Below are 26298 nucleotides of genomic sequence, written 5' to 3' on the forward strand. Positions count from 1 at the left end.
TTGAGTCCTTCTAGTTTCACTTCCTGCAAAGTTTTCTGGTTGTGTTTGAACATCTTCTTTCTTGATTAATAGAAATTTACATTGATTTTATCACTGACCACTGTTAGCAAGCGCTCATCCTGTGCTCATCCACTAACCAAGAACAGGAACAGATCTAAGCAAGGTAGCAGTTCATGGGGTGAGCCCTGGGGGCTTTGCTGGGATGGGCACAGGGGAAGGCAGAAGATCCTGTCCCCCCTGTGCAGTGCTGGTGTGGCTCAGAGCTGGAGGCAGAAGGTGATCTCTGCACAAAGGGGAGGGGATAGCAGTAGGAGCTGCCCAGGGATTTCTGTCTCTAGGAGCCCAGCCTGTCCTGGATGCCTCACTGCCATCCGTGTCACTTGATTTCCTGATGGCCAGAGCAAGTGGTGCTCCATAAAAAGCCAAAGTGTTATGGTATGTCAGGAAAAGAAAACATGGGATGTATAATTAGTGTATGAACAAGCAAATTAACCCCAGGTGCCTTTCCTAAAGCAATTTCAGGCTATGCCTCCAGTCCCTGTGCTCTCATGGTGCAGGTGAGGCAGGGCCCTGAGCACAGCAGTGTGTGTCTGTTTGCAAAGCTGCCTCTGGCATTCCCCCTCCACCAAAGGGGCCTTTGCTGCTGCTCTCAGCCTTCCTTCCCATCCATGTCCAGCCTGAAGCCACACGTCCTGCACCCCTCATCTGCTACCCCTGAGCTGCCCAGGGAGCCTCAGACAGAGAGAGTTTGGGAAGCTGGGCAGAGCTGGGGCAGCTTTTTCTCACCGTTACTCTCAGCTTCAGGTCAGCTTTTGTTTAACAGAGCCAAGTGCCTCCTGTGCCACATCAGATTGCAGGGATTTTATTCTGTGTGCAGCACCCTCCCGTTTTCGCAGGGCAGTCAACGCGCTCACTTCATGCAGGAGCAGAATCCCATTGCAGGTTGTGACAGCAGCAGCAGCTGCCTGGGCTCAGGCACGTTGTGAGATGGCTGCTCCTGGGGCAGCTGGGCTCCTCCCGATCCACCTCTGCCTTTGCTGCAAAGAATTCTGTGTCAGTTCCTCTCGTGTACCACTGCCAGCAAATGGGGCACTGTGCAGCTTTTTCCTCTGCACTTTTTTGCCATGGTTCCATGGCAAGGAAAGGCCTTTTCAGTTTAAGCAGGAAAAGCAATTAGGAGGAGCCACGTGCAGCTTCAGGAGTACATATTAAGTCTAACATTCACCTCTTGCAAATTAATTTTGAAGAGCATTCAGGACTATAGCTCATTTATCTAAGAAAATGAATGGAGCGTGTTGCCATTCCTTTTACAGGTCGTTTGCAGCCATAATTAAACACCATTTTTAGCGCGATTGATGTGTGAAGCAGCGAGGAATGGGTTCCCATTTTGTACAGCTGCAGTTTGTCGTCTGTCGTTGAGTCACGCTCCGTCTCACCAGCCTCAGTTCTCCCAGTTTGTGTAAAACAGGCCCCGTGTTTTTCTTTTCCGCTTGCATAAACTGCAAACTAATTTCTGAATGCAGCTTTCACTGCCGGCGCTTTCACTTCTGGAACATCAATCATTCTGTGATCCTGTGATCATTTACAGTGATGGTTTCCAGCTGAAACCGAAACAAGGCCTCCTAGCAGTGTCAGAAGGATGTTTGTGGTTGGTGCCAGCATTGAATGGGGGTCTGGCTGACTGCACGCAGTGTGCCGGCCCGTCCTGCCCTGCCTGCAGCTCCCTGGGGGGAACATTGGCCCCAAGCTGTTACTCACACTGGGAAACTGCGTGGAGTGGCGCCTTGCAGCTTGCTGGGATGGGACATGGGAGGGCAGAGCTGCAGTGCGGGATGTGACTTTGTGTCACAGCTTCCCCCCTCCCTGCGGTCACAGCTGAGGATGGTTTGGGACAGAGGAAGGAGCCCTGGAGCATCGGGAACTCCTGCCCTATGCAGGATGAGGGTGAAGAGAGTGAACAAAACACCCCTGCCCCAGAGCAACCCGACAACTAAAAGCATTATCTGGCGGTGAATCACATCTGCTGATTATAAAAGCTTTTTCCTTATGACTGTGAGTGTTCTGTGAGCAAAGGAGAGCCAGGGCCCAGGGCTGGGCGCATGGAGCAGCTCCAATGTGCGGCACCGTGGTGGCAGGGTGCAGAGGGGTGCAGGTGGGATGCAGAGGGGTGCAGGAGGGGTGCAGGTGGGGTGCAGGTGGGGTGCAGGAGGGGTGCAGGTGGGGTGCAGGTGGGCTGCCTCAGCTCGAGAAACCTGTTAGATTTAAAAATCCAAAATGGAACAGTGTGTGCTTCCAACCGTTACCCAGGGTGTGCTTCTGCTGTGGATATTCCACTTCCTGCATTCCCTGTTGCAGAAGACCTCATTAAAATGCAGGTTTCTACTCCATCCTCCATCCTGTTCTCTCCCAGCAACAGGAGTTAATTTTGTCCATCTGCAGTGCAATCATAGGGCCCGATGTGCAGAGATCTCTCTGCTGTGTGCTGGCAGAGCCCCGGTTCCCTGTGCCTGACCTCGCACCCCTGCTCCCACAGAACCACAGAATGCTTTGGGTTGGAGGGGACCTTTGGGCCCACCTCACCCTGCTCCTGCTTGGTTTTGGCAGGCGTCATTAAAAACAAAAAAAAAGGGAATTGTCCGTGTGAGACCCTAATTAATTAGTAATTAGTACCCATCGGGAGCTTCTGCAAGAGCTGTCAGTGGCAAAGCGGGGCAAGGCACTGAGAAACTCTCACTAGGAAATCTGCAGATCTGAGTCCCTGTGGCTCATGAAATACGCAGTGCTCTGCTGCTGGGGAGGGGGTGGGAAAGCCTGTGCTGAAGGGAGGTGGAAGGAGGGGCTGCTGGGGGCTCCAGTGCTGCTGGAAGCCTTGGGCAGAGAGCTGAGGGTGGAGCAGCGTGCACCAGGTTGTGAAGTTGTCACCAGCAGCAATGCACAGTCACAGGCAGGTCGCTTCTGAGTGCAAACAAGGCTCAATTCCTATCCCTGAAAGCTGTTTTTAAAACCATACATCTATTTAAATCTGAGCATAAGGACAGTGGTCAGCACTGCACATCTGCCCAGGGGGTGGGGGATCACCGTCCCTGGGGGTGTTCCTGAGCCGTGGGGATGTGGCACTGAGGGATGTAGGCAGTGGGCATGGGGGGGTGGGCTGGGGAAGCTGAGAGGGCTTCTCCAACCTGAGTGGTTCTATGATTCTATGACTTTACGCCAGTTAACAAACACAAAAACTTTCTGGTGTTACTTTTACAAAGCTGCTTCTCAGCAGAGAAACTCATTTCAGTATTGAAACGAGTGGCTGTCAGCTGTGTCACTTTGTGAAGGAGAAGGAATGGGATGGGGAAGCCAAGGAACAGACTTGTTCTTCCCAAATCAGAGCTGGCAAGGCAGTGCTGGGAGACGTATCATAGGGCAGGAGACACAGCACAGGCTGGAGCTGCTGCTGGAAGGAAGCACTCAGAGACTCCTTTAAGCTTTAAATGATGATTAAAAATCTGGGCTAAAGAAGCTGGCAGTGAAATAATTATTTAGTCTTCTGCCTGCCTAATGTGAGGAGCAAGCTGCAGAGTGCTGATGCTGTTTTGGTAGAACAGCTTGCCACTGCTTGCCATTGCTCTGCTTCCAGCCATGAAAACAGCGGCTGAGAAACAGCGCTTGTCCAGAGCTGAGCGGGGACACATCACCAGCACTCCTGAGGAAATAACAACTCTCTTCTAAAGCAAAGCATCCCATGTAGAGTTTTATGGCTGCAGAGGGATTGCTTCCTACAGCGGTACCTGAGGGATGCCTGCTGAGTTTGTGTTCAACCCACAGGATTTTGAAATGCGCTCTGAGGATATAAGCCACGTTTTATTTGCATTTTGTCTGATAAATGTGGGTCCCTTCTGCTCCTCTTCTGATGAGTTACATACGAAAAGCGATGTTGAATTAGGAGCCCTGTCCTTATCCCTGTGTGCTGACTAACATCCAATTTCCTGTCAGGGCTCTCAATAGATTGCTCTGTGAGCCACGAGGAGCGATCGAGCTGCGGCAGCCGCTCCTGCGTCGGTGCTTTAGTGAGGTTAAAACTGCGTGAGCATTTGCAGAGATCTGCCTCCACTGTATCTGGAGATACACTTCAAAGCGAGTGCTGCTTTGTGACACTCGAAGGGCCGGTAAGGGGTGGCGGTGGGCAGAAACACAAGGCAGACTATTGGCGATGTCTGAGGCAAACGGGAAGGACGTGGTGCTGGGCAGAAATGAGCACTGGGCTTGCTCAGCTGTAATGAGCAAAGGAAGGAGGAATTCTGCTTTGATGCTGTAGGCGGCACGGGGAAGAACAGGTTTGCCCCCGCGCACCTGTAGCAGCCAATGCTGAAGCCCTCCCTCCTGCCATCACCACCAGCCATCATCCAGCAGCTCTGGATTTCGCACTCCTCTGCGGCTGCTGAGTGCACAGAAATCACAGGGGGCTCCAGAGAGCGAGCGCTTCCTCGGCTGTCACGTGTGTGAACAAAACGAGCCATTAGAACTGGGTTTAAACGCAGCGCCCAGCTCACAGCCTCCCTCTCGTCCTGCCTGCTGTCAGCGTGGCGCAGTTTGCATTCACTGCTCTAAGCAGCCGTTGTTTATTTGATCGTGTTTCCATCTACCTTGTTTGTGTTGTATCAGCTACTGCCAGGCTAAAACACAGAAGGTTTTGTTTTCTTTTAATTGGGTCTGGTTTCTGTAGGTAAAATGCAGTGCATGGTATCTTGACTGAATTAGGCACCTATTTTGGAAGCGATTTTCTAAATCTTACCAGTGAAAAATCTAGATGCAAACAAGAGAGGAAGATAAGACCTTATCTTTGTAAGGCTCTTATGTGCAGGAAAATCACCTCCACGTGCCTCTGTCAGATCAAACCCGCAGCTCATGTGGCTGTCCTCTGCAGCCACACGACTACAGACAGCCCCACTGTGTGTGCTTGTGTTTGCTCACCGGGTCGCTGTGCCAAGGGGAAGGTGGAGCAGCACTGAGGGCTTCAGGTGTCTGTGCATGAGATGAGCTCACTGGGGCTGCACTCAGACTCGTGGCTTCGTGTGCAGGCTGGCAAAGGCAGGAACGCCTCGTGGAGAACAAGCTGGGGATGAGCTGCAGGAAAGGAGCAAAGAGAAACACCTTAATGAACACTGAATGGTGGCAAAGGGTGCTGTGTTCTGACTGCAGCAAGCAAGGCAGAGGGTTTGTGCCCTGTTGGTGATGTGGTGTGAGCCAGAAGAGAAAAAGCAGAAGGTTCCACGGCTGTAAAGGCCGTGATCCCTCTGGAGAACCAAATGCCATCAGTCAAGGTAACACCTGGAGGAAGGAAGGCACAAGAAGCACAGGAGCACGGGTAGGCAGCAGAAAGGACCACGTGCACTCTGCTGCTCGCTTTATCTTGAGAAAGCAGCAATGTACAAATGGAATCATAGCCCTTAGTTTGCAATTTGAAGCCATCTGTACCTCAGGGCTGATAAAAGGGCACTGGGAGCTGAAGGTGTCACCCAGACACCTGATGGACTGCTGAGATAAAACAATGTCACAGGCTGGCGGACAGACATCTGTCCAACTGCACACTTCCCGATCAAGACAAGAAAAAGGAAGCCAAAGTCTGCAGAGGTGCTGGTTTCATTCCTTGTGGCAGTGTGAAAGATGGGATGACACTGCTGTATGTGCCTCTGTATCTGACAGAGTGACTCTGATGTGGCTTTTGTCATCTTCACTGGTGGAAAAAAAAAGCAAATGGCTTTGCAAGGTGAGAGAACTTATGAGAGGTGGAAAGGGAAGTGAGGGGTAGGTGAAAGCTGCAGGCACTCAGTGTGCATCTGGCTGCCCCTGGCCTGCAGCCAGCGCTGTGTCAGTTACAGCGTGTCTTCTGATGATTCGCAGAGCAGCAGCACTGAGAACACACAGTGGGCACCAGCACTGCTGATAAGCATCGTCTGCTGGCACACACCTCTTCCCAGCACGTCCATCCTCACTCTGAGAGCACAGATCATGCAGCGAACCGGCACAGGGTGCTGAGGGCATCCACGGGTCCCCACGGCCCTGGGCAGCCCCATCTGGGCCCCCACCTGCAGCACTCAGCTCCCAGCCGAGCCGGGGGGCAGCTGCCTGCAGCTGTGTGCAGACACAACCCCACAGCACAGTGCTCAGCCTCATCTGGCCGGGCACAGCTGCCCCGAGGGGCTGGGGCTTGGAAAGCTGCCTGGGGGAACGGTGAGAGGAACGGGGAGCCCATCAGAACAGACACGAACCCGTAAAGCGCAACAGCCGATTTGTTGGGGTTTGTTTTTTTTTTTTTTTGATGGTTTAAAATGGTTTCTCCTAGGCGGCTGTAAGGAAATGGCATGCAGAACAGATGATTTGGATGCATATACATCCAGTGCAGGTTGGTGCTTTGCCAAGACCCTGCCAGAAAAAATACTCTGTGAGCAGAATTGCGAATAGCTGAGGTGGGAAGGGCCCCGGGGACGGCTCCAGGCGGCAGCTAGAGCAGCGTGCCCTCTGGGTCTGAGAGCTGGACAAGTTGGAGGAGTAATTTACACAGACATTCCTTTCTATGGAGAATAGCTTGTATAAGCAGCATCACTGGGGATTTCCACGATTGATGTGGGAACAGAATGTCCCGCCGAGGGAATGGGATGAAGTTTCACTGAAATTTGTGGTTAAAAAGGTATCTGTTATGGATAAATATCTCAGTCCTGTGTTTTATAGTAGTGTTGACCCATAAGATTTGTTCCAAAGTAAACCTGTTTCCCTATTCCAGGCAAAATATTAATGTTTAATTACACGAAGGGGCTGAATACTGACACTTTGCAAGAACAGCCATTTCCCAGTGGATGAAGAATGCCAGCTTTCGTGTCAGGGCGTTATTATTTGCGTGTTGCGTGTATTGCTTGAGATTGGACCATGTGCTGGATGGATCTTTGGCTGGTTCCTTTGTGAAACACCAGGGCCTTCCAGCCTTGTCTCTTATGCAAGATGTCTGTGGCTATTTTTTCACAGAATTCATCACCATCTAGCCAGCAGAGCAGCCCTCCCTCCCTCCCACGGCTCCATAAACTGGGCTGGATGCATCAGCGCCGGGAGTTTAGGCTGGCAGCCAGCGAGCCTCACCAAGAGGATTAGTGATTCTGCTGCAGGTTTCCCTGCCATGGCAGCTGTGACCCCAGCCCTGGCTCTCCATTCTCCCCTCTCAGGGATTCGGATGCTCACGGAGGGCTGGGCTGATTCAGCTCCACGTCTGACAGCGCTCTCACCGATGCTGGGCGGCTGAGGGGGAGGAAGAGGAGTGCAGTGCCCTCCTGATGGCTGTGAGCACAGAGAAGCTGCAGAACGCTGAATGGCGTCAGCTCCTTCCCTTCTGAACGCCCTGCCTGCAAGGAACAGCCTTGTCCTGTCCTCTGTGCTCAGGGTTGTCCCCTAACCCTCACAAATCAGCCCTCTGGGCGCAGCACTCGGGGTGCTGCCTTTTGGCCCCACCATAGAAGCAGGTGCTGACTCTGGAATGGAATGGATGGGAATGCTCTGCTTTTCCAGAGAGGGCATAAAATAAGCCACCTCCCAATGATTTCTGCAACAACTCTTCTGTTATGAAACGTGGAAGCACAATTTCACTGTCTGATCACAGGAACACAGCCTCAGCTACACCCCATGTAATTCCCCTGTATTTGACATATATAAGAGCTCCTTCGCCTATTTCAGCTGCAGTGGAAGAGCAGAGATGGGAGCACAGACATTCATTAATTATGCCCAAGGAATTAATTCTCTGATCTCTTACAGTACTCAGTGTATTCCTTCCCATTTCCACACTGCCCTATGATTCTCCTACCAGTCCCATCAGCTTTCAGCCCAGTACCCCTGGCTGGCACTGAGGCCCCTATGAAGACTTGCAGAGATAACAAAGCCGTTGTGGTGCACGAACTGGGGGCACAGAGATGATGCTGTGGGGGGAGGCAATGGCTCCCTTCTCCTCTTGGTGCTGCAGTAGCGATGGATCTCCTGCCCATCCCTTTATTGAGAAGAGGAATTCGGGAGGGATTCTAGGGATGGCACAAAGGATTGCCCCTGCAGGGGCAGCTCTGGGGCCGTGCTGCCTGCTGGGAGCAGAGCAGGGCAGAAACTGCAGCTCAGAATCCATTCTGCCAGTGGTGCCCTCACGGCACGGCCCCAGCCAGGCAGCTGGAAGGATGGGGAAGGGAAGTGATTTCATCTCAGGGACAGAAAAATTTCCCCTTTTCCTCTGGCAGTGAAATGAGGGCTGTGTTCCCCTCATTTTTAGCATTGCTAATATCAACCATCCTCCTTCAAAAGTGCATTTGCTTCTACTGCCTTTCTATTTTAATAGGAAACTTATCTTCCTTTTACTATTTTGACAGCCCCTCACTGAAGACAGTTATTCTATTCTACATGAGCTCTCCCACCACATTTATCACAAGGTATCTGAGTGCATTAAGCAAAATGACTAACATCTGCCAGCTTATTTTTTTCTCATAGCCTCCTCAGATTGGAAAGAAAAAAAAAAAGGATAAAAAGGATATAACAGCATCCTGTTTTGGTACATGGGATTTTTCCCCTGTGCTCTTTTGCATATATATTACCCTAGTGTTTTATTATGAAGAAAGCAAAGCTTGAGAAGCGTACACTTCTCATGGAGCAGGATGTGGTGGTGTTTAATGGCATTTACCCTCAGTTCATCCCATGCCCTCAGACTGATCCTGTGGCAGTTCTGCTGACCACAAACAGAAGGTCTCTCCATTGACCTGCAGCAGAGGAGGTGAGAGTGATGCCCTGCACCCTGGGAGGCCCTGAGCATGAAGCAGGAGGTGAGGACGCTGCACTTGATTTTTTGTTTTATGAGGAATTAGAGCACAGTCCAGGATGGTTCCTGGTGCAGCTGAGGTGTCCTGCAATGCCCTGTATGCTAGCTGGAGTTTGTGAAGTGCATCATATGAGGGGTGATGAAGGCATGAATAACTGCAGCAAAGTCATCCCACTCCAGAAAGGGGCAGACATGGTAAGTCATCACCCGCGGATGACGGAAAGCATTACTCAGGCCCTGCTTAGTGTGAGCTCAGTGCAGCAGCACAGCCAGAAATAGTCTCGGCTTGCTGCGGAACTGACCACTTGTGCATCATCTCCACATCACTGCACTCGAGTGCATCATCAGATTTCAGGGCACTGATTAGCAGGGGACCCTGTTAGCGAGGGGTCCAGCTGTGGAGGAAATGAGTCCTATTACTGTGAAGTGGATGCCCCCTGTCAGACAGCATCTGAAGCCTCTGAGTAATTATGTTGGCAGTTTGTGCGTGGAAGGCAGCGGGATCCCAGGGCTACAGCTTAAACATGAAGCGACACGGGAGAATGAGAACAGATGCCTCCCTCCTACCTACTAAGGAGGAGATCACCTCATCGCCGCCCCTAGGCTGTCTCATCTCCACACCTTGGTCTAAATTTGTGAAGATCAGATTCAGAGAGATGTTGGGAGGTGGCCTTTGGGCAGCTCTGCGGGGGACAGCACAGGAATGGGAAGGTTTGGCCTTGCACGTGACATGCGTGACATGACGGGGCCCAGGGGGGATCTTCAGGATTTGCCTGCTAATGTGTGTTTGAGGATTAGCTAGATTCTGCAGAGAGTAACAAAAAGCACCGACTGTATCATGCTGGTCTACCTAAATCATACTCAACTTTTCAGTAAGCTGGCAGGCTATCAGTCAGATTTCTTAGTCTTAAGCCTTGCAGGGTGTTTAGTGCTCACAATGACATGTTTGTGTTCACGAGTGGTATCTGGTGAACAGCAGTACACTTTGCAGCTCTGTGTTCTGTTCCACTGAGATCATGAACACTCAGGGCTGGCGAAATATCTTCATGCCATGGATGTGTTCTCCAAGTAGACTTGGCAGATTCTGGAGAGGAAGATAAGAATAACAGCCTGTGATATGATCGCAGCACGAGCTCTAAGAAATTTCTTACTTTCATCCTCCCCATGACGGCCTTTGCTATCAGCATTTGAGTTTCCAATGGGGTGCCAGAAAGCCCGAGATCTGTGAAGGCAGGAGAATGGCCAGCTCTCTGTGTCCTGGTGATGGCTGCCATGGCCAGCTCCTTCTGTCCAGAGGCACGCTGCGTCTGTGTCGCTGTTTGCAGATCACTCCCTGAATCAGGATTACTGATGTGCCTCGTTGCCAGGGAATTAGAAGACACTACCCGCTGTCTGAAGGCTGTGGGGGCCTGACAGCAACATGCCTGTTTTCTTGGCTTTGTAGTCCAGCAGACAAGGCTGACTTTCAGCCATTTGAGCTGTTTTACTTGTCCTGTCCTGACTTAGATATGCTCTGCGCTTTCGTAGTTCAGCAGAACTTAGAGATGACTTTCCTAAACGCTATATAACCAACAATCAAAGATTTAACTTCTTGCCACGAATGAATTTTTATGTGTGACTCTCTGCACAAGGCAGCATCCAGAGGGAAAAATCACCTTGGTTCTACTCCTGTGTGTAGCCAAAAACTTTATTTGAAGTCTGACGTGATCCTTTTGTGTGCAAGTAGGGTCCTGGGAGTGAGAGTGAGAAAGTGGTTTACGGAAACGATAAGGCAGTTATCAGAACACTACAAATAGTCTTGCAGCACACATTCTGTAAAAGGTATTTACATGTTTTGAGAGGCCTGGAAAGAAGCACAAAAAGACGTATCTGAGGAGTGGAAGAACACCATTGTAATGAATTTGAAGCGCTTGATCTGTTTATTTTATCAGAAAGAGGATTAAACCATAGCTTGATTAGCATGTTAAATACTACAAAAGAGTTGTTGGTTCAGCAGGGAAGGGCAAAATAAGAAGCACTGCTTGTAAGCTGAAGTCAGAGAAGTTCGAATCAGTGCATTAAGTGTGCATTTTGTCATTGTTAGTGAGCACCCAGTGAAACAGCCTGCTGAGTGGTGACTTCTCTGACGTCCAATCTTCTGACCCAGGCTGGGTGACTTTGGGGGATATGCTTTGGTCAAATGCACAATTCTGAGCAGGAGGAAGCTGGTGATACGCAGTGCCTTACGCTGCACGGCAGGTTAGATCAGATCTGACGCTGGCTTAGCTTGGCTTCTGGGAGGCAGCTGGGACTTGTATGCCTTATTCCTTCTGAAAACTGCAGAGGTTTTCCCTACTGTAGGGTCTGTGTCCGTCCATGTGGGGCTGTGCATGTGGCTGTAAGCCACCCCAGGGCTTTCACACCAACAGCTCAGTCTCAAGCAGAGCTGCTGCACGCACTGCCACACAGGCTGCTTTGGGCACATCAGGAAGAGCTGTCCCAGATAAAGTGGTGCCAATCTTTCTTTTATGAGGCTGCAGCCCTGACAGGCTAGGAAATGTTGAGAACAGTATTTTATTGGCAAAGGAAAGGATGAGATGATAAACTGTAAAGGTGTGAAACGGTTCCAGAGAAATGCTTTACAGTTGCTTTAAAAATCCTGCCATTCCAGCATGGTGGCTGCCCATCTCTGTAATCTTGTTTGTGATGTGAAGTAATGAAGGAAATGCAGCACATACCTGAATCATCATTTGAATGACACCTATCAGCAGTCTTACACTTTTTTTTTTTATATATTAGATGTACAGAAATAAATTTCAAGAAAGGAGAAGAGTGAAAAAATGAATTTTTTGCTGTAACTCATCTTGTGTGTGCTAAAAGCTATATAAGGGTATTCTATGGAAATCTAACAAGTGGTTATTAACTCTTCATTTCACCACAAGGCAATGAATAGCTCTTCATGCAGTTTCTTCCCCCCCTCCAACTCCCCCTTATGATTGTGGTACAAAACTTTCATTCAATATTGTTCTCTTGCACTGCACTGCATAAAGGCTGGTTTATCAAGATCTGGTGCAGTCTGCCCTGAATCAGTGGGACACTGGGTGATGAGATAGTCCTCGAGCACGAATTAAACAGCAGCTTTCTGTTCAGATTTCAGAGACTGCAGTCATTACTCCCTGAAATTAAGGGTTTGTGTCCTCTACAAATAGTGAATTTAATTTGTAATTCAAAAGGTTTTACAATGAATGCATTTCATTTTTGTATTCTGGATTCTGAGGTTTTGGGGAGTTGGAGCTGCTCCTTTAAGACTGTTAAATATTACTCCTCAACTATGAGGGCAAGAAAATTACTCTTTTCAAAATGTGAACTAACTGACATTAGACTATTTTGGAAGCCAGGCCTTTGATGAAGACCTCAAACATTCAGAGACCTAGCAACACTGCTAAGATCAAACACACATTCCTGCTGTAGCCAGCCCACACGAAATGACTTCTTCCAAGCCTCCACATCATAGATGTGTGGGGTACAGTGACCAGCCCTGTTGCACGGCTGCACCCTGAAGGCAAGCTGCACTGTTTGCTGCTGCAGCCGCGCTGCCTCAGGGTGGTGTTGAGCTGTGTGTACCTCCAAGGGGACGTCCTGCTGCTGCCATGTCACTGTGATGCCACTGCCTTGCTGCTGTGTCACTGTGTCTTTTGCCTTGCCAGGGGCCAAGAGCTGGGATTCTGAAGGCCACGTGTCCTAGAACCACAGAATTACTCAGGTTGGAAAAGCCTTCAAGCCATAACCCCACCCCATCCTACCCCCTGTGCCCACTGCCCACATCCCTCAGTGCCACCTCCCCACAGCTCTGAACACCCCCAGGGATGCTGACCCCCCACCCCTGGGCGGCTGTGCGGTGCTGAGCGCTCTTTGGAGCAGAGATGTCCCCCAGCACCCAGCCTGCCCTGCCCTGCACAGCGTGAGCCGTCACCTCTCATCCCATTGCTGTTCCCTGGGAGCAGAGGCTGATTCTCTCTTGCCCCAACCTCCTGCCAGGAGCTGTGAGGAGAAATGAGGTCTCTCCTGAGCCTCCTCTGCTCCAGATCATAGAATGCTAGAATCCTTAGAGATGGAAGGGACCTCTGAGGGCCATCAAGTCCAACTGCCCTGCAGTGCACAGGCACACCACAGCTAGGTCAGGATGCCCAGGGCCTGATCCAGCCTGGCCTTGAAAGCCTTGCAGGGACGGGGCATTAATCACATCTCCGGCAGCCTGTTCCAGTGCCTCACCACCTCACTGAAAAAGATTTTTTCCTTACATCTAACCTAAATCCAACCTCCCTGAGCCTGAAGCCATTTCCCCTTGTCCTGTCACCACAGACCCCACCATCAGAGTTTGTCTCCTTCTTTCCTGTAGCTCCCCTTTAGATACTGACAGGCCACCATCAGGTCACCTCACAGCCTTCTCTTCTCCAGGCTGAACAGCCCCAGCTCTCAGCCTGTCCCACAGGAGGGGCGTTCCATCCCCGGGATCATTTTTGTCACCCTATTCTGGATCACTCCAACAGCCCCGTGTCCCTCCTGTACCGAGGGCTCCACACTGAGCAGAGGTACAGGTCACCTCCCTGACCTGCTGGCCACGCCGCTTTGAGAATCACAGAACTGCTCAGGTTGGAAAAGAGCCTCCAGATCACCAAGTCCAGCGTCGATGCAGCCCAGGGCCGGCCGGCTGTGTGAGCCGTGAAGGCACACCGCGGGCTGCTCCCGACCCTTCCACGCTCCACTTTGTAACGGGGGCCGCCTCGAACCAGATGCCAGATTCTGCACCTCACAGCGTCGCCGCCCCTCTCTGGACGCTCCAGGGCCTCGCTGCCTTTCTGAGAGCGGGAAGCCCGGACTGAACGCGGCGCCGAGCCGCGGCCTCACACAGCCGTGAGGGGCCGAGGCGCAGCGCGGGCTCGCGGGCACTCCTCACGGGCGGCGCTCGCCCCTCCCTCTTTCCCGCCCGTTGCGGAGCGCCTGCCGAAGTGAGCCCGCCCTGCGCCCGCGGGGGACGCGCCGCTCCCTCCCGGCAGCCCGCGGCCGGCTGGGGGGGGAGCGGAGCCGAGCCGAGCCGAGCCGAGCGGTGTAGAGCCGAGCTGCCGGCGCTGCCCTGGCAGGTGGCGGCCGCGCTGGCTGCCGTTGCCGGCCGCGGATAGCCAGCCGAGCAGCGCGCTGAACCCCGCGGCGGAGCTGCGGAGACGACGCGGGGAAACGGCGGAGGTAACGGCGGAGGTGAGCGGCTTCCCGGGGCTCTGCCAGAGCGGGCGGCCGGGCTGAGCGGGGGCTGCCGCAGCGCGGGGCTGCGGGCGGAGCTCCGCCGTGGGCAGGTGGGTACGGAGCTGCGGGGCCGGGAGAGTTCTGCGTGTGGAGTCGTGCTGTGATAGGAATGGATGGGTTTTTCTCGGGGGGTGGGGGGGGGGGGGGGGGAAAAAAAAAAGGTTTTCCTTTGTAAATACGTGAATATCCGTATCTGTTTTTTATTGGGGTTACTCGTTTTATTTTGGATGATGTGAAGCAGAGGGAACGTCAGGGCTGTCCCATCACAGTGGTCTGAGGCTGAGGGACACACGGGACACACGGACATGGGATAGAAAGACACGGGACACACAGACATGGGACACACGGACATGGGATAGAAGGACACGGGACACACGGACATGGGACACAGCCAGGCCAGCCGTGCGCTGTGTGCCCAAAGCAACCAGTGGCTCCTTGTGGCCTTTTCCCAGGTCAGCCCCCCTCGCGTGGATTTCTCTGTGGTGTTTTCCCTCCTGGGTTCCATGCATCACATTCGTTCACGTGTGGTTTGAGGCACTTTGTTGTTCCGGTTTCCCTTTCTTAGCTCGGTGAGGATGGATGGGGAAGTTTGGTGTTCCCCCATAGCGGGGAGCGGGGTGAGCTGCCTCCATCCGCGTGTTGAGGGGTGAGGAAGGAAGGCAGCCCTGGAAGGACACGGCCTCAGCAGAGGCCTCGGAAGGAATGGCGCCATGGAAGTGAGAACAGAGCATCCCATGAGGTCCCCAGTGCTGCGGGGAGAATTCCTGGTAGATCCGTGTGCTACCTTAGCAGGATTTGTGCTGTGAGGCGTTCTGTTTCCCTCTGAAATGCTCCGGGGAAAGCAGCAGTGAACGAGCTGGGGAACGGCATGTGCGGGTTTAGATGGAGCTGAACAGAGGGCTGTTGTGCTGCTCTGAGACAGACCCTCGTGCAGAGCTGGTGGCCGGATGGTGGACAAATCTCTGGTTTATAGCTCAGCTGAAACCTAAGCTCTTTAGTACAGAGAGCGCTTTCCTCGCCCGCTATGAAGCACGCTAGCTGCATGCAGCAGATTATTTGCAGTAATTATCTGTTTGTTTCTCGTGTCTGATTTATGTTCGTGATTTATTGATGTGTTACCACGTGCCTGCTCAGGTACTCCCAGTCACACCTCTGTCTTGTTCTACTCCCACCTTGGACGCCTGAGATCCCAGTAAACGGTTTTAATGTAATATTTAAATCTGAGGCTGAGCTAAAATTTGAGGTTCGGCCCTGCTTGGCTGCTGCTTCCAAAACCGTGCTGAGGTTGAATCTGCAGCCAGGTACAAGAACTCAAGCTCAGACTGCTGTGTTGGGGATGTGGTGGTTCACCAAATCCTGGTTCCACGCTGTATGAATATTTGCAGGTAGGACCCTTTCCTCACTCTGGTAGCAACCAGGGTGCTGCAGATGCAGCCTGCTTTCTTGCTGTGCCCGCTCCACCTCGCTGCCCCTCAGCTTGGTGCTTCCCAGCACTGAGCTCCAGCTCCAGCCCCTCCTTATCTGATACTCAGGAGTCTGTCTTATCTCTCAAGAAGCTTTAACAGGTTGGCTGTCTAATCATCCCTGTGAGCAACAGCCTTACTTTAACGTTATTGCAATCAACTGTCTTCCATATTTAATGTGCGAACTCTGCATGGAGTTGTAAAATCCATCCTTCTGTGGCAGGTTGTAGTGCTGATAACTCACCTGGTCGGGATGACTTGTTTTATCAAACAGACCCGGCCTGGAGTTATTGATGCAGCACAAGATATGGCTGTAGCTCCTCTGGTTTCTCTGTAATAGCACAGTGTGTGCTTATTATAAGTGTGTATTTATTACCTCCAGGAACTTGAGTCTTGCTGACCTGCACTGAAATGCATCTGGTTTGGGGCATTATGTACAAAATGTGCTCAGCAGCTGTGCTGTATTGGGAAGCAGCCTCAGCATCCAGAGACACAGATGGAACTCACTTTCGTGCCACTTCCCTAATGCTGTGCTCATGTGTGGAACAGGCAGCGGGCAATCAGGATCAGCCCGGAAGGGAACAATTAACTTTGTTCCTTAGTTTGACTTCTGTTCTGTGATGTGCAGCTTCCCGTGCTCCTGCAGCATGAGGAGGGTTTGTCAGCTGTTCTTCTGTGTGTGATGTGCTCGTGATTTCAGGTGTTGGATAAATACATGGCGTGGATCTGGTGCTTTCCATGCGTGGAGAAAAAATAATAACAAAATGGAGTGTAGAGTTGCCTTTATTTGTTTACATTAAGTGTCCATTGCGCAGAAAATAAAGCGTGCAGGTCTTCGCACCAGCTCCATCAGTAAATGAAACTGTATAATGATGACAGTGGGATAAATACAGCCCCAGCAGATGGAAAAACTATTAGAAAGGCGTAGAACTGATGATGGGAAAGAACTCCCCTAAACTTGAAAGCAAACAAATGTGTCTGCGTACATTAAATATTGCTCCTAAAGCACAGGGATATTAATCTGATGGTATTACTCACGCTCCGTGTTGTGATGGTTTTTGTTATTTTTTCTGTATTTCTCTTGCTTTAAAGAGTTGAAATAATTTGTCAGCTTCACTTTCAGGTTCTTGCTGCTGGAATGTTTTGGTTTCAGGCAGTGTGGAGGAATGGTTATTTAGCTGTTGTAGGTAAAACATTTTAACTGCGCTCCTTAATTATGAAAACATTTTCCAACTCTGAAAGCTTGTTTAGCATAAAAAAAAGATTGAATTGATAGCATCTCTTTTCTTGCTAAAAATATGCCCACAAGGCCTGTTTCTCTTTCCCTCTTAGAGCTGTTGCTGTGGCTGTGCAGTCCCGTGGTTCTGCTCTTCTGCAGCCCTTTGTGCAGTGCAGTCAAGCTGGTCATGAGGATATCCACACACAGGGTGGTGAGGCACTGGCACAGGCTGCCCAAGGAGGCTGTGGATGCCCCATCCCTGCAGGCATTCAGGGCCAGGCTGGATGTGGCTCTGGGCAGCCTGGGCTGCTGGTTGGCGACCTGCACACAGCAGGGGGTTGGAACTGATGAGCGTTGTGCTCCTTTGCAACCCAGGCCATGCTGTGGTTCTATGATCTCTTCCACAGGGCAGTGCCTTATGGCAGATGGGTGCTATAGAGAAGATAGGCCAAGAACCTTCCTCCTTATCACGCAGGAACAAGCAGGCATGCAGTCGCATTGGTTTGTTTTTCTGAGATACGTAATTAGATTGAAGGACTGTTTGCCAGAGCGTTCTGGAAGCACGGAGCTGACTGCATCCAAAACAATTTCTGTCAATGGCAGGAGTATCCAGAAGTGTACGAAACTTTGCAAATACTAAAGAGACAAATGTGGGGCTTTAGAAAAGATGTAAATGTCTGTGCTTTGTAGCTTAAGCCAGTCCCTGGGATGTGAGGCTCAGAGGGAACTTCCCATGAGAGCAGCTTATCCTGTCTGCCAGCAGCGGAATTTCTTGAGCTTCTGTTGAAGCATCTGGCATCTCTGTCAGTGATGGGAGACAGATTAGGGGATCACGATGGATTGGATCTGTGGCTATTCAGATGCTTGAAAAGTGTAGTTTTGTAAGTCCACGTGTCTGCTCTGAGTTTGACTTTTTTTTCCTGTTTGTGCCTGTAACAATACGCTTTGTGCATGTTGATGTTAAGTCAGGGGTAGAAGGTCCAAAAAAGTCCCATGTAGCTTTTCCCTTGTCTTTCTGTGTTTCCCTCGTCTTTCTATGTGATAAGTTGTTTTGTTTGTGTGTTTCCCCTAAATGATGCAAAGTCTCCACAGCCCAAGCGCAGGTCAGTGCCGTTAACTCCTCTGTTGGTACTGCATAGAGTGAGCTGTGTGATGCTGGGAAAGGAACTTTGTTTGGGATGGAGTTATAAAGCCCCATAAAACATTTACTGATGAATCATCAAAGTCTTGAGAGCAAGGTAAGAGCTGGTGCTTCCACAAGCAAGTGGCTTGTGATGGGCACTGGGACAGCCCAAGGGGATGGACTGGGTGTGTGGTGTGTGGCCAGGATGGCACAGAGATGATACGGAGTTGCTGTTAATTTCTGAGAGGTCAGGGTGGATTTTGGTGGAGCAAAAGTACCTGAGAGTTTGATACAACACAGCATAAAAAAGCATTGGAAAGCAGGTGAGGTCTGCCACGAGTCCACTTGTCATTTCTTTTTGTTCTGTGTGCAAGTGCTGGCGTAGCGTGTCACTGAAATTAGGGTCAGTTGACTGCTCCTTTCTGTAAGAACTGGCAGCAATAGGGAAGAATGCTTTGGGGGAAAAGGCTGGTGAGATTGTGGTTGAAGCCACAGAAGGGGCTAGGGCTGGGTTTCTGAGGCTGGATTTGGCAATGGAAGTTGCTAGCATGCAAAGAAGTGTGATGAATTCTGGTCCTTAAACAGGGATAGCTGGAGCTAAGTAGGCAAAATGCTTTTTGATGGGCTGAGCCTTGCTGAGGTGGAATTAAGTTCCAGGTTTCCTGCAATTTGAGGTGCTCGGATGTTCCCCATTGCCAGCAGCAATTTAGGGACTGCAGAGTCCCAGCAAGGGCACTCTGAGTTTTACAGAGCCTGCTTTCCAAAGGGTGGCATCCAATCCTTGGCACTGCCAAACCCTTCCTTGCCTTATTGGCTTTAGCCTTGGGAAGAAGAAACTCGGATGTTCCCTTCTGAGACCTGATTGAGTTTAGCTGGAGCAGTCCTACCTCTGTGGGACGTGCCCTGTTGGGCATTAAGCAGCTTTAGCCCCTGGGGTGTTCTGTCCAGGGCTGGCAGGAAAGATGAGCTTGACCCTAAAGAGCAGCAAGCTTGGTGATGATACCAGTGATGAATTTAAATCCTCGGTACGATTCTTCAGAAATAGTTCCCTCTCTTTGCATTTGGTTCTCTGAAAATGACAGCTTGAAATTGATCGAGTGTTTTAAAGTTTCTTTTTATAACTGAAACACAAGTTAATTCAAAGGACCTTTCCTTCTCACACTGTGGAAAGCCTCTGTGATTCTGCTGTTGGCTGACCGAGACATCTCCTAGCACTTCTGTGTTGCACTGAGCTGTGGGTGATTGGATGAAACGCCAGGATTTGTGTGTAGGACGCAGTCTATTGTGTGTTAAATGAGTTTCTGAAAGCAGCCAAGAGATGGAGCCCACCAGGGTCCTTTGCAGTGCACTGCAGAAGCCGAGGCAGCCGATGTATTTCTTTCTAGGGGTGGCGTGAATGGGGCCTGGGAGCGGATGGAAGCTCTCCTCAGCGTTTGGTGTTATGCTGCAGGTCTGTGGGAGCACAGAGGTACAAGCTATGAGATGATGCTGTTGAGAAATACTTCAAATGGCATTTGCTGACGTACGCTTCGTTTGCAAATAGTTGTTGAGAACGTGAAAGTGGCCCCGCTTAGCTGCAAAATAGCTGACACGTGCTCCTTTACTCTCTAATTATGTGCAGCACAGCTGATAATACCCTTACTTTGGCCAGATTATAAGCAGCAGGTTTTTCAGGGAATGGTGGCTGTTTGTGGCTAAAGGCATGTCTTCCAGCTACGTATGGAGCCTCAGCGAGCAGCAGCAGAAGTGAAATGACTGCAGTTAATGCATAAGAGGTAATAAAGGAGTGACTGAAAGGGTAAGCAGCAGGTACTAATACCCCTTCTAACAAATGTTTTTCAACCTGCACAAACTCGGATACGGATTGTTGGCGTGCAAAATCTATTCCTTCATTACAGACATCACAAGGCATTCCAAACATGTTGTAAAACAACATGGTGAGCAGAAGCTTTGCTCTGCAAACAGAAGAGCAGGAAGAGTGAGAAGGAAGAGGAGCGGTCATCTAAAACCAATTTAAGGAAACTATCATAGAATCAGTGGTCTTGCAAAAGACCTCTAAAATCACCCGGTGCAGCTGTTAACCCATGCCCACCGTGCCTACCTACCGTGTCTGCAGGGCCACACTGATGCAGCCTTGAAGGCTGCCAAGAGCTGGGCAGGCAGGCAGAAGGGAGCAGCTGCTTGCCGGGGCTGTAGGGCAGCTCTGAAAGCCACCTCTAGAAGATGACCTTGAGGTCAGGAGATGCTGACCTGTGGCTCCTAAAGCCTCAGAGGAGCCCGTCCTGCTGGCAGTGTTGTGCAGGCAGCCATCAGCTGGAGTGGCTGTGCATCTTTTACAGCTTTAGAGAAGCTGCAGGAGATTGAGTGAGAGCTCAGCGCCAGCATTTCCTTCTCAGTATTCTTTTAAGTGTTTTTCTTTTCTAACGGTGTTTGTAAACACGTAAACAAGTAGAACCTTTTCTTTGCTAGAATAAATAACCGTGCTGTTTCCATTTTTGCTTTGTGCCTGAGGTCCTGAGCACGCTCGGTATCGCTGACAGACACCAGAAGCAAATCCAGATAATGAGGCTGTGCTGCACCTGCAGGTCTGGGCGCTGCTGGAGCTGCAGTGCTCCCTCTCTGACATAAAGGATTGGGTTTGGGGCATACACTGTGAAATGCACATAAAAAGGGAAGAACTCTCTTGACAGGGAGGCCCATGCTACTCTTCTTGCTGCTTGACAGATTTGAATGTCTGAGTTGTGCTGATGGATGTGGATTGGGTGCTTCCTACCTGCACAATGAGCACCTGCTGAAAAACGTTTTCAGAGCTTTGGGTGATGTAATGGTGTAACAGTACTACACTGAAAAATACATTCTTGCCATTGATTTTCGTTTCATTCATGCTTTTGTAGTTCAGTAATGGCTTGAGGAAGCAATAGGCTGCATACTGCTTGAATGCATTGCACCAGAAGAACCTTCTGAAGTTGCCAGAGCTCTCGTTAAATGGTAAAGATAAATCGGGAGTGAAGCTCCTTGCAACAGGGATGCTTTCAAGAGTGCTTATAAATAGTGTGAAAACGGGGACTTCAGGAAGAGAGGAGCCTGAAATGATTAATCCCTGCTAGTAATCACTGCTGAAACTACGAGCCCAAGTAAGAAAGAGAAAATGATTCAATCTCACAAGAGCTCTCGAGAAGAAAATAAGTATAAAACATATGGAAACCTTCAGGGTGAAGCTGTGCTGTTTGATGGGATTCTGTTCAAAGAAAATGCTGTTCCTACGATGCACACTGTGCTCAGGAGTGCTAATCACAAATCTCACACTGCCTGTGTGTGGTGCAGCATCTAAACCCACTGCTACCTATTTTGGTCGTACCCCTGGAGGAGAAGGGATCCGTACGTATCACATCTATAGTCTAGAGACATCAGCTTGGGGAATGGATGCCGAAATAGCTCGAGGTTCTCAGTTTTTCCTCTGAAAAGGGCTACTGGTGTTCTGGGTTCACAGTGACACCAGCTATTCTGGGATGGGAGACAGAGAACATTTTGAACCAGGCTGTTAAGTATTCCTTTGTGAGCTCGGATTCAGCTTCTTCCAGCAGCTGTTATTGCTGGAGAAAGCTCTCAGGGTATGTAGGGTACATCTTATGGGAGTCGGGGAGGAGAGCAGGGATCTCAGCGCAGCATCTTTGGAGCTCGTTAGGTGTCTGCAGGGAGTCCTACCCCCAGGTTTTCATGAGGAATTCTTGCTTGAGGCAGCACAAAAGCAGAATGTCATCAGGGAGATGTGGACAAATGCGCCGCTGTGCTAACAATTAGCATGCTGCCATGATAATTCCCTTCCCCACTTCTTCCTCAACTGCGCAGGGTTGGGAAGAAATATGAGTTTTCTTTTTCTCCATTTTCTATTTTCTTTCTGAAATGAATTCAGACATTTCCATGATGAATCTCCACCACTGAAGTTTCCTCATGAGTTTGGTGCGTATGTAACCAGTCCTGAGCTTTACATTTCTCTTTCAGAAGTGCATCTGCTTCCCTGAAATCCCGTGCCTGTACCATTGGTGTACCATTGGTGCTGTACCTGCTGTCTGCCCGATGCTCCCCTGCTCTGGAGGTGAATTGGGACGCTCTGCTTTTCCACGTTTTTCCTTCATTTTTGTTAATCTCTGTGCTTTTTGAAGGAGCCAAAGGACTGTTTTTCAAGCAGCTTGCGGTCACTGGTGTATCAATTCAATTATAAACTGCAGACTTTAATTGCCTTTTCTCAGGAAGGAGGAAGAAAGCAGCGTTCAAATGAAATCAAGCATAAGAGCTATAAAAATAAATACTTGTTTACCTATTGCTTAATGTGCTTCTGGAGCCTGTTGGCAAATTCATGGGAAAACATTCATTTATTAAAGGCGAGGAATAATCAGATCACAGGGAAGCAGGCAGCTGGTTCCTTAGTCATCCACTCTAAGTGTAAAAGTATTTCACGCGAGTGCCAGTCTGTGTGTAGCAGTCTGGAACTGCCCTGCTGGCTGCTGCCACGTAACCTGGTTGTAAGGGAAATTAATTGCTCAGCTCTGTTGTGTCAGTGAGAGACTGGAGGCACCGGGTAAGAGAAAGTTAAGGGTTTGTTTGGGCTGATGGGAAAATAGAGAGGCTTTCTAAGCAATCGCCTGTTGAGTTTGCACCCATCAGAAGAAATCTTTGTCAGCTTTGGCTAAGTGAAATATTGCTTCTCCTCTGAGATTGGAGCTGGTGCTGCTGTGGGGTTTGCTTGTTGTTCGCATTACTGGCAGGGACTGATGGCAGCTGCGTGTCTGTGTGAGCTGCCTCACTTTATTTCTACAGCAGGGAACAAGCAGAGGACTTGCAGAATCCTCTCCATGGGATGGCTCCACTGCATGCCTCTGCGCCTGCAGGAACACACATCCTCCTTCCCCATTCACACGAGGGCAGCTGTGGTGATGTTTAGGAAACGCCTCTTCTGTGCTGGGGTTGAGCACCTCGAGTGTGCTGCTTGGCAGGGTCCAAACCACACAGGAATGGTGAGCTGCAACAGCACTTTCTGTGCTGGAGCTGTGGTGCTGTTGGCTCCAGGCTCATCTTTCTGCAGTCTGCTTGCACAGAGTAGGCTGGGCAGCCTCAGAGTCTCACATGTGTTTATTCAGTGCCCTTTTTAAAAGGTTGATCCCAGCCAGATACAAAGACCAGGTTGTACAGTAGTGCAGGGGGCTGTTCTACACGGAGGCATCTGTGCATCTCCCAGTTTGAAATCAACGCTGTGCTGCTAGCTGTTGCATTGCTGGATGAGTTGTTCAGTACCTTACAGCACTCTGGGCACTGCAGGAGATCTTTCCAGGCTGAAAATTAGCTGAGCATTTGGGAAGAAAGCATCTTGAGGTCTACCTGCTGCTTCTTGGAGACTTGGCAGCCGCATCTCCAGGATAAATACGTATGTAGCGTTGTTGCTGAGCACGTTCATCCTGCTTCTACTTTTTATACCACTTACTCTGTGGTTCTAGAAAACAGATCTTTTTTTTTATGAAAGCTTATGCTTTTCAGGAAGCCAAGCCAATTTTGTTTGTTGTTACTGATACTGTGTCTCTGGGAACGAGCAAGTTGCATGTAAATCAATGCTGCAAAGTGCAGGCATGTGCATGCACAGCTGCTTCACTGTGCTTTTGTACTTCAGGCATACATTTTGATGTTTTTAAAGTATGGTTGCAATAATAAATTCTAAAAAGATACTTGGAGGTATCTAGCAAGTGTACTTTGTAATCAGGGCAATTAAGTTCAAGGAAATGAGGAATTTGAAATAATAAATTGCAAACAACATAAAATTACTTCCCTTATTCTCGTACTCATCAACTGCATTCTTGATGATTAAAATGTAGTCCATCATGTTTTCACACTAAATATAAACAGCTCTTATTATCACTCCCATGATGACTGTTTTCTTAAATTTAAAATATCTAGAGAAGGATTTTTTCCCTGTGGGAAGTCTGAGGGATCCGATCAGCTTTGCTTTTTCTGCAGAGGAGGTGAAAGGAGTGTTTTCCATATGTCTGTGGGGTTAAAATTATCCTGCACGGTGTGCCTCTGCAGATCAGTGCAGTTCTGCGCTCCAGAGCTAAAATGGAGAAATCTAAATGGAGAAAGGAGCATGACGACTTCGTTCCTGAGACGTTCAGGCTGTAGGAAGTTGGGGCTGCCTGCAGGACTCCGTTGTCCCCATGCTCGTGGTTTGGCCTTTTTTAAGTAGGATCCTTTTTTCAGCAAGCAGTAGATTATTTAAAATAAAAAAAAAGTGTAAGGTAGTATTTTAATTTCCACTTGAGTGCCTGGATCCCATCCAAGACTTCTGTCCAAGCACTGCAGCCACTGGTGATGGCAGCAGGCTGTGAAGCCAGGTGCAGCAGCTGGTGTCCCTGCGTGCCCAGCAGCGGTATCTGCCTGTGCTGCAGAGGAAGGAGCAGAGCAGCTGACATCTCACCTGGGGTGGATGTACAGCAACGCATAGCAAATGCTGACTGCTCCAAGTGCCCTTCTATACGTCTGGACTTCGATTTTCACTCTTTTGCAGCCCATCATGCTGCCAATGGCTGGTGGTCGCCTTGCAGTCTGCCGCTGGCTTGCTGTCCTTTGAAAGTGGTGGGGCTCTGCTGCTCAGAGCCTGCGTTGGCTCAGCGCAGTGTGGATGCAGCGTGGCAGCAGGTCAGGGCCATCTGTCCCCTGCCACCACTCCGTGTCCTCTGCTGCTGCCTGGCCAGCTTCCCTCCCTGGGCCTGTACAGCCTTCCCGTGCTGGGCACAGGGCACAGCCATCGCTTTACTCCTCCGCTCCTGTGCGGCTGGGTTGGGGTTTGCCTCGTGGTTCCGATGTTTCCTGCTGTTTGCAGTAGCAGAGATTGCCCATTCATACCCTGAGGCTGTGGAAGGTAGACCTCATAAATGAGATTCCGACTGCTGCTCTGCTTGTGCTTTCTGTAGTTTGGCTTGCCAAGTGCTTGGCTTTTTCTTTGGGGATGTATTATAAATGCATTCAGCCAGGTTACAGGCTGTTCTGTGCGTAGAACTTTTTATTTACTGCAGAAATGCAGCTGAGGTACAGCTTGCTCAGATATATTAGAGGCATCTTATTTGGTTACAGGAAAAAAAAACCCACAGTATTTCTTTCTATTCAGAGTTCTCAGAAGAGGGAATATGGGCATTTCCTTATCTCAGTGGAAGGAGATTCATGGGGGAGCACCTGAGCGTTGGAGTTAGGAATGCAGAAGCCTTCTGAAAGCAGAAAAGAAGCTATCATACAGTGCCTCCTCCAGAAGCCAGAACGAACAGATTAAACTGAATGTAATTAATAGCATCAAGAAGAAATCCATTAAGTTGTTATAGTAACTGGGAAGCTCAGGTTTGAGATGTATGATCCAAGTGACTCAGCTGAGGAGGGGGAAGGGATGCAGAGCCCTGGTGGCTGCATGCTGCCTGGGGTCTGCTCTGTGTCCTAACCTAGGGAAGCTCTGTCCCAGGCACTGCTGTGTTCAGATTCACAGCAAACCCCGAGTTGGTCCACAGGAAGGACAGTTATCCACTCTGCTCTATGTGCTGCAAAAATGTGTGGTTTTCTTGTTGGACATCCACGGGGCAATGCCCATCTGTGCAGCATCTATGCCCGTGTTGTCTGGAGGTGCTTGAAAGTTGGCATAACTCACCCCAAAGAGGTGGTAGTGGTGGCAGTGCCAGGTGGTTCTGAGAGCCTTCCTGATAAGGGCAGCGATGGGTTCCTGCCCCACAGCACCTCATTTTGGGAAGGCCCTGCCAGGAGTGGGGCTGTGGCTACAGTGAGTTCAAAACAAGTCACTTGTTTCCTGTGAGTTCTTCATGTATCTTTGACTTGACTTTGAGTCAGTGTGGGAAAGGATTGTTGTATAGCCTTACCTATGTGCTTAATTATTTGCACTTGTATTCCATGCACATAGGGCAGAACTGCTACTGGAAGGTACATAAGTGCAATTTGTGGGACAGGATGGCCGAGGGGCAGAGAGCAGACATGTGAGATGCTGCCTGCAGCCTGCTGTGAAGGTGGGTGTTATTGCTGTGATCTGCCTGATTCTGGTTCTGTGTAAGGAATTAATAAACCTTTGGAATAGCCAAGGCTCGCTATGTCACGATGTGACTCACATGACTGTGTGTAGCATTTAGAACGATGAAGTTGCTGCGGAACAATTAAGTACATAATGGAAGTTCGAAACCTAGCAGTAATTTGCTGGTGAGGAGGTTTGTGGTCTTCATAAAATATTTGGGTAATATATAGCAACTGGGTGCATCTGTTCAGTTAAAACCAAGGATTTGGAAGCCTCGTTGCTTCTATGTAAAAATCAGATTTGTTTAACAAACAGAAAACCCTCAGATAGAGGTGAGAA

At 49.9% G+C, this 26298-nt stretch overlaps 1 protein-coding gene across 5 annotated transcripts in view; it reads left to right on the plus strand.

The window, feature by feature from the left end:
- Positions 1–13995: 13995 nt before the first annotated feature.
- The window catches only part of LOC122181070 (cAMP-specific 3',5'-cyclic phosphodiesterase 4B-like), a 124706-nt gene continuing 112403 nt past the window's right edge, over positions 13996–26298 (plus strand). For all 5 annotated transcript variants that reach the window (XM_042873266.1, XM_042873267.1, XM_042873268.1 and 2 more), the window contains exon 1: positions 13996–14059. The gene's annotated coding sequence lies outside the window, so the exon portion shown is untranslated. The remainder of the gene's footprint in view (positions 14060–26298) is intronic.

The sequence above is a fragment of the Lagopus leucura genome, unplaced genomic scaffold (genome assembly GCF_019238085.1).
Source record: "Lagopus leucura isolate 7727_CA_CO unplaced genomic scaffold, USGS_WTPT01 Super-Scaffold_100009, whole genome shotgun sequence".
NCBI classification, from domain to species: Eukaryota; Metazoa; Chordata; class Aves; order Galliformes; family Phasianidae; genus Lagopus; species Lagopus leucura.